This window comes from Penaeus monodon, chromosome 41 (genome assembly GCF_015228065.2).
Source record: "Penaeus monodon isolate SGIC_2016 chromosome 41, NSTDA_Pmon_1, whole genome shotgun sequence".
Taxonomy (NCBI): domain Eukaryota; kingdom Metazoa; phylum Arthropoda; class Malacostraca; order Decapoda; family Penaeidae; genus Penaeus; species Penaeus monodon.
Genome location: NC_051426.1, coordinates 14,943,930 through 14,951,006, shown reverse-complemented (window position 1 = coordinate 14,951,006; position 7,077 = coordinate 14,943,930). Strand labels below are relative to the sequence as shown.

General features: G+C 31.1%; 1 protein-coding gene across 3 annotated transcripts in view; it reads right to left on the bottom strand.

Moving 5' to 3' along the window:
- Window positions 1–522: 522 nt before the first annotated feature.
- The window catches only part of LOC119598645, a 15,489-nt gene continuing 8,934 nt past the window's right edge, over window positions 523–7,077 (bottom strand). The window contains exons 1-3 of one of the 3 annotated variants that reach the window (XR_005230985.1): window positions 6,789–6,911; window positions 3,646–3,761; window positions 523–1,918 (exon numbers count right to left, since the gene is read on the bottom strand). The gene's annotated coding sequence lies outside the window, so the exon portion shown is untranslated. Of the gene's footprint in view, window positions 1,919–3,645; window positions 3,762–6,778; window positions 6,912–7,077 lie in introns of those variants that run through there. The other 2 variants (XR_005230986.1, XM_037948345.1) reach the window with 2 other exon arrangements.

Genomic DNA, 7,077 nt, shown 5'->3' with positions numbered 1-7,077 from the left:
TTTATCAGATAGTAATTTGAAATACTGAAGTTGTATCAAATTTTGAAAATACTTAAAAATCTTGCTTTCATGAGGCTGTTACTTTCTCCACATAGTAATTAACAAACATTAAGCTGATGGTGCCGAATATTTCATTGCCTGCACCTGGACCAAAAGTTGCAACTCAAGGCTTGATCGAGTGGCAACTGTAGTGGATGATATTGAGTCTATGCAAGAAAAACAGTCTATTTCCCTGGATAGAGCAACTCACATACCAGCAACATTGGAAAATGACAAGATGGCTAAAAAAGCTTAAGCAGAAAAAGAAAAATAATACTGCAAAGGGCAGGCATGGAGTCTTGTCACCACAAACGCGTTCATGCGTGACCAGCCTACAGGCCACACACCCGTCAAACTGGCTGCTCAAATAAGCCTAATGTCGATATTTTGGGCCATGTGGGGTAAGTAAAGCATCCTGATCCAATGGGATAACTGATACCAATGGGATAACTGATAATCAAGAATATTCAAGAAAAGTAATGGTAAGCTACTGAAAATTTTATTATAAATTGTAAAAAAGATAATATATCACAAATCTATAACTCCATAGATTATAGATCACTCCACTGGATCACTTATACTAACTGCAGTTTTCTTAGATATAATGCATAAGATTTCTTCATGAATCATAAATACAATGTCAAAAAAACATGTGTAATTCAATCTAGAAGAGACAAAAAACATAGTAATTGTGTATTCTTTGGAAAACTCTTAGCCAGGTTTACATGCATCATTACGATCACACTTTTCATAGACATGAAACACTGTATAGTCTTTCATGCTTCAAATAATGATACTAACAGAAAATAACACTTACAAACACTACAAACAATTTCCATAAAATGATACATCTCCCATAACTACTAAGACTAGACTTCGGTCAATATAGATGAAAACACTGGAAGAGCTATAAGATACGCAAAACAACAGAGAAAATAGTTAAGATAAACTGGGGAATGAGAGTAAATTTAAAGCTCATTTCCACTCTTAGATAATTTCAAATATCCTACTGAAACAAAAACTGTCTCATTTAGAAAAATACCAGGAATATTCAGAATTAACTAATCTAAAACATTAAATCCAAGTGGTTAATTTTTTTTAAATACTTAACAGCAATAATAAGAAAGTATGATGAACATCCACAAAGCTTATCCAACTGCCTGAAAATCCAGCAAGTAATTTTCTACCATCCATCATCATCCTACAAAAGCAGTATTCAGGACCCTGCCAGACCATTCTCACACACTCAACATAACAAAGGATTAATCCACTGGCACCAGGTACTTGAAGCGTCCACTGTGGTTTTGTGTTACTCAGTCACCCATGAGTTATTTAGAACTACATGATGTTTCTTATTTCCCCGGTCCTTGAATACTTAGGAAATTATTTTTCTAATGCTATTAATATCAAAATTGTAAGCATTATTACTGGTATTCTGATAATTTTAAGGTCATTAAAATAATAATAGTAATAAGCAATTAGAAAAAAAAATCCAAAAACTGAGGAAATGAGAAAATCAGTGAGATACAGAGGACTAGTAATTGACCTTTTGGTGACAAAGCTCTTGTGGAGCCATGTTTGTGTAAACATTAAAACAGTAAAATCACAGTGGACAAGGCATGATGTACATGTCATACCCAATAGCAATGAGTTAAATGCAGAGAAATGCAAGGCTAATATGAATTTCTCAAGTGATTCCTGGCATAGGACCCTAAACATGCCAGACCCCCTAATATCCCAATGACCAAGAGCACAATAATGGCCAGAACATTCCCAAGGTCAATCTGGTGAGGATCTTGGGTGAGCTCTTCGGCAGATACCAATTGAAATAGGGTTGATAGCAGGGCAGGAAAGAAGATAGAAATCTGGCAGTCCATTCCTGAAATAAAATACTCTATAAAATTCAATATTTTTTTTTTACTGTTTCTGTGTAAGTTAATGTTTTTCTCAGGAAAGAAAAAAAATGGCAACTTATCCCAGTACTTGAGTACCCTGACTCACCATGTCTCTTTTTCATTCTAAATAAACAGACAACTAATAATTAAATTTACATATGCTTGGTAGTATAAACTCATGTACAATATTTCTAATGCATTACACCACTTTTCTATCTATTTATTATTTTTTTCAAAAGACAATCAGTACTCCAGACTCTGCCGTGAGTCACCAGTTTTTCCTTTCTTGAGACTGGACACAGTATAAGCTAGTATTTCCCCCTAGACAAACCAACCAACATAGATCTCAGGAGGACTCACAGATAAATCCATAACTATAGAGATAAAAATAAACTACTATATTAGGATACTACTCTCCTTCCTTCTAAAACAAAAGAAATTCACACAGAAACTAACATAATATATTTTTTGTGTTTGTGTCCTGTTAAGAATTTGTGCCTTGTTAAAAATTACCGTGTTACAAATTACATGCCCAGAAAAAAAGGGAAATCTTTAATACACAGAAAAAAATAAAGCACTCACTAATACTAAAAATCCATCCAATAAAAATTTCAATTTTTAACATAAGGAACAATTATGAGTTCAAAATTGTCTATCAGAGAAATGTTATTGGGAGTCAGATGAGATAAAATTATGGTTAAGATAATATATATAAATATATACATATCCATAACATAAGAAACACTACTCTGAAAAATACTGATACATTAACATACAAGATACGCAAATTAGAAATATTTTTATATTCTATTTCATACAATCTATTAAGAGTAATGACAATAGTTCTCAAAAAGATAAAAATAATGTCACTCTCTCCACAAATCATATGGGCAAAACACTGCAATTTACCATGTACCACCAGGAAAATGTAATGTTCACTTTAGTTTGTTTTATGAAATGTCTCTACACAGCTCCACAAGTCATAGCACCAAGGAGTCCACCAATAGACCTCAATGACCTCACCTGACTTCTTTTTTTCTTGAGTTTTCAGGAAAAAGTACATTTTAGTAATGTCATCAATATCAATGCTGTTATTATTATCAAAGCTATTATAATTATCTACATTACTAACAGAATTAAAAGATAAAAGAAAATATTTCCAAAAATCAAGGAAGAAGGTAAACAATGAGATGGGTAGTAGATTACTATTAATTCACCCTTGGTGACTAGGCACTTGTGGAGCCATCTGTGTAAAGACAATTAATAGACTAAACTTACAATAGGCATGGCATGAACTTACACACTCCTGCTGCATTGGGTCAACTCAGTCAGTCAGTCAGTCAGTCAGTCAGTCAGTCAGTCAGTCAATCAGTCAGTCAGTCAGTCAGTCAGTCAGTCAGTCAGTCAGTCAGTCAGTCAGTCACTCACTCACTCACTCACTCACTCACTCACTCACTCACTCACTCTCACTCTCTCACTCTCACTCTCACTCTCACTCTCACTCTCACTCTCACTCTCACTCTCTCTCTCTCTCTCTCTCTCTCTCTCTAAACAACAACACATCAATCCAACTTAGCTCAATAAATAATTACAGTAATAAAAAATAAAAAATAAAAAATAAATAAAAAATGCAGTGTTGCTAACTTTGCAAATATAACCAATTTCTTTTTCTAACTAAAGAATAAAGAAAAAAGAAGAAAAAAAAACTTACTTCACAGATCCTACAACCGCTAAGCAAGCTGACGTAGAACAGGGACCTTCTGCTCTTGGATGTTCACTCACCTCTCGTTAGCTTCTGGTTTCCATTTGTGGATTTCTTACATTTCCCTGAAAAATATTGTAATATTGTAGTTTGTATGGGCAAATTTTAAAATACATTGAGAATAAAAATAACAATACATATTAAAATAATGATGAAAATGATGATGAGAATGATAATGATGATGATGACGATGACAATGACGATGACGACGACGATGACGATATTAATAATAATAATAATAACAAGAACAGCAAGAACAAAACAACAGCAACCCAAATTAATAAATAATAGATAAAAAAAATGACATACATAATGATAAACATATAATCAATAATAATTGAATAAATAATAATTTAATAAAATAAAATATAATAATAATAACTAATAATAATAATAATAATAACCCTCGACCTTAGGACAGCATGCCCGGAAGAGTCTCAAAATAAACAAAGAAAAATACCATAACACAATTGAAATAGAATAATAATAATAATGTTAACAACAATAACAATAACAACAAAGACAATGACAGCAATGAAGATGAAAATAACTATGATGGTGACAATGACAAAAACGACAATGACAACAACAACAACAAAATAATAATAACAAAAAAAAATAATAATAATAATACAATAACAATAACAATAACAATAACAATAACAATAATAATAACAATAACAATAACAATAATAATAACAATAATAATAATAATAATACAATAATAACAATAACAATAATAAAACAAATAATAATATATAATAACTAACAATAATAACAATAACAATAATAACAATAACAATAATAATAACAATAACAATAACAATAACAATAACAATAACAATAACAATAATGATAATGATAATGATAATGATAATAAAAATGATAATAATAATGATAAAAATAATGATAGTAATAGTAATAGTATATAATAGTAATAGTAATAATATTATTATTACTATTATCATTATCATCATTATCATTATTTTTATTACTGTTGTTTATCAATATCATCATCATAATCATCATCACCATCATCATCATCATTGTCACCATCATTGTCATTGTCATTATCATCATTGTCATCACCATCGTCACTGCAGCAATACGGTGAAAAGGCCCTTGGCATATTCTTGGGTTTTCTTGTTCTTCCCTCATTTCTTATGATGTAGATATTTCATTATCATTATAATTGAATAAATCATTATCATCATCATTGTCATCATCATTATTATTATTATAATGATAATAACAATTATAATGATGATAATGATGGTCATTCAATGGTAATGACAATAATAATGATAATCAACAAGCAATAATGATAATAATAATGATAATCATTCAATGATAGTGATGATAAAAAATCTACATCATAAAAAATAATTGTAAACAAGAGAATTAAGGGAAGAACAAGAAACTCAAGAATGTGCTGAAGGCCTTTTCATTATATTGCTGTTTCTTGTTCTGAAGCAATAAGTAAATAGGGTGATGGGAGTTGCCCATACGCATGCAAATATTACAGGACCCATTCACAAAGGGTTAAGACTCTACATAAAAACAGTACTTTGGTCAGAGGAAGTGAATCACTAGTCAAGTCATTCGTGACTCATTTACCAACCACGCAATACATGGCAATGATCATTATTGAGAATGTGACTTAAATTTAGTAAATGCCTAATATTGGGTACTTTATGCTCTGATCATCTGTTAATTGTAAAAATATATAAACTATGTCCAACTTCCATGTCTACACATTTTCAGGACCATTCATTTCTAATAAAATGACTGTCTTAAGCATAAATATAGAACTGCAAGATTAACAATATTTAGAATCAATAATCTAATGAACTGTAAATCATTTAACATTTTTAATACAACTGTCTGAAAAAAGCATTCAAATAAATAGCCCTCATTATTGATGTAATCTAGTCTACATGTCCATTTGAAACTGCATTATGTATACAAACTGAATATCAAAAATTTTAATTTCTAGAATTAATAAAATTCTTATTAAAAATGTGATTTATTCTTCATAACTGTCATCATGCCCATCATGCATAATGCTGAGGCAATTGCTTTGCTCTCAGCACTCTGGCAAAAGGCCAGCAAAGCTTTACTAGGTATTTGTTACCGAGAGCTACATACCTGCAGAAATAAAGTCCCAAAACCCGGCTATCATCCAAACCCAAAATCCAAACTTAACATTTCCTATCTTCTATGTATTTGCTAGACATGGGGGCAAGCCCCCCTGTACCTTCCCTTTATTAGCACGTCATGCCAACTTATAGAGAACAAACATTAAAAATTCTGAATGTGTGAGGGTGTTGAGACTTTGTCTCTGCGAATATTTTCGTCATTTCACAGTAAATATGAGGGTGCTGTAGCTGTACTTGTATTATTTATTACTCCATTTTTTTATGCTCTATAAGGTGGCAGTGTCAATTTCCCTCTATCTCTGTGCGTTACTCTTGGTAACATTAACCCTTTGTTACATATATATAGCCAAGCAAGATGGACTTTGTAGATTTAAAATATAAACACCTGAAGCTTCTATGTATTTACTGAAGCCCCAAAGGTGCAAAAGTTGCAATAATCACTAGCCAATGAGCCACTGTCATGACTGCAGCGGATATCACTTGGCACTACTAGCCTTCACAGAACCTTAACATAATGCCTACAAGGAGGGTGATAAAAGTAAAGCCTCCTAAAAATTACAATGTTATAAATTGGATATTACATACTATTCTTAGATAGCAGGGATAATATCAACACCAATGCATCAGTACACTGAACCTGCAAGGTCTGGACAGCCTCAGTCACAGGCAAATAGTGATACTCATTCATTTTATAAAATATCTCCTGGGATTTTAACAGAACACATTCAATAACGTCATGAAAACAAAAACAGGGTTTGAATGCTACTCAAGATGTATAATATACAAATATATAAATATATATATATATATATATATATATATATATATATATATATATATATATATATATATATATATATATATATATATATACTGATTAATAGCAACACATTACTCTCGGTTAAACAATAGGTAACATATACCAAAAAGTACCAAAATGTTCCGCTAGATCCAGAAAACACTGACGTTTAACTTCTTTTTCTTCTTCTTTTGGGTTTTAGACTGACGTTTCACGGTATTGCGTCATTGCGACTTCTGGATGTAAATAAAAACATCTTTTCAAAGTGAGAGGTAGTGCATCTTTTAATATATATATATATATATATATATATATATATATATATATATATATATATATATATATATATTTATATATATATATATATATATATATATATATGTGTGTGTGCGTGCGTGCGTGCGTGCGTGCGTGCGTGTGTGC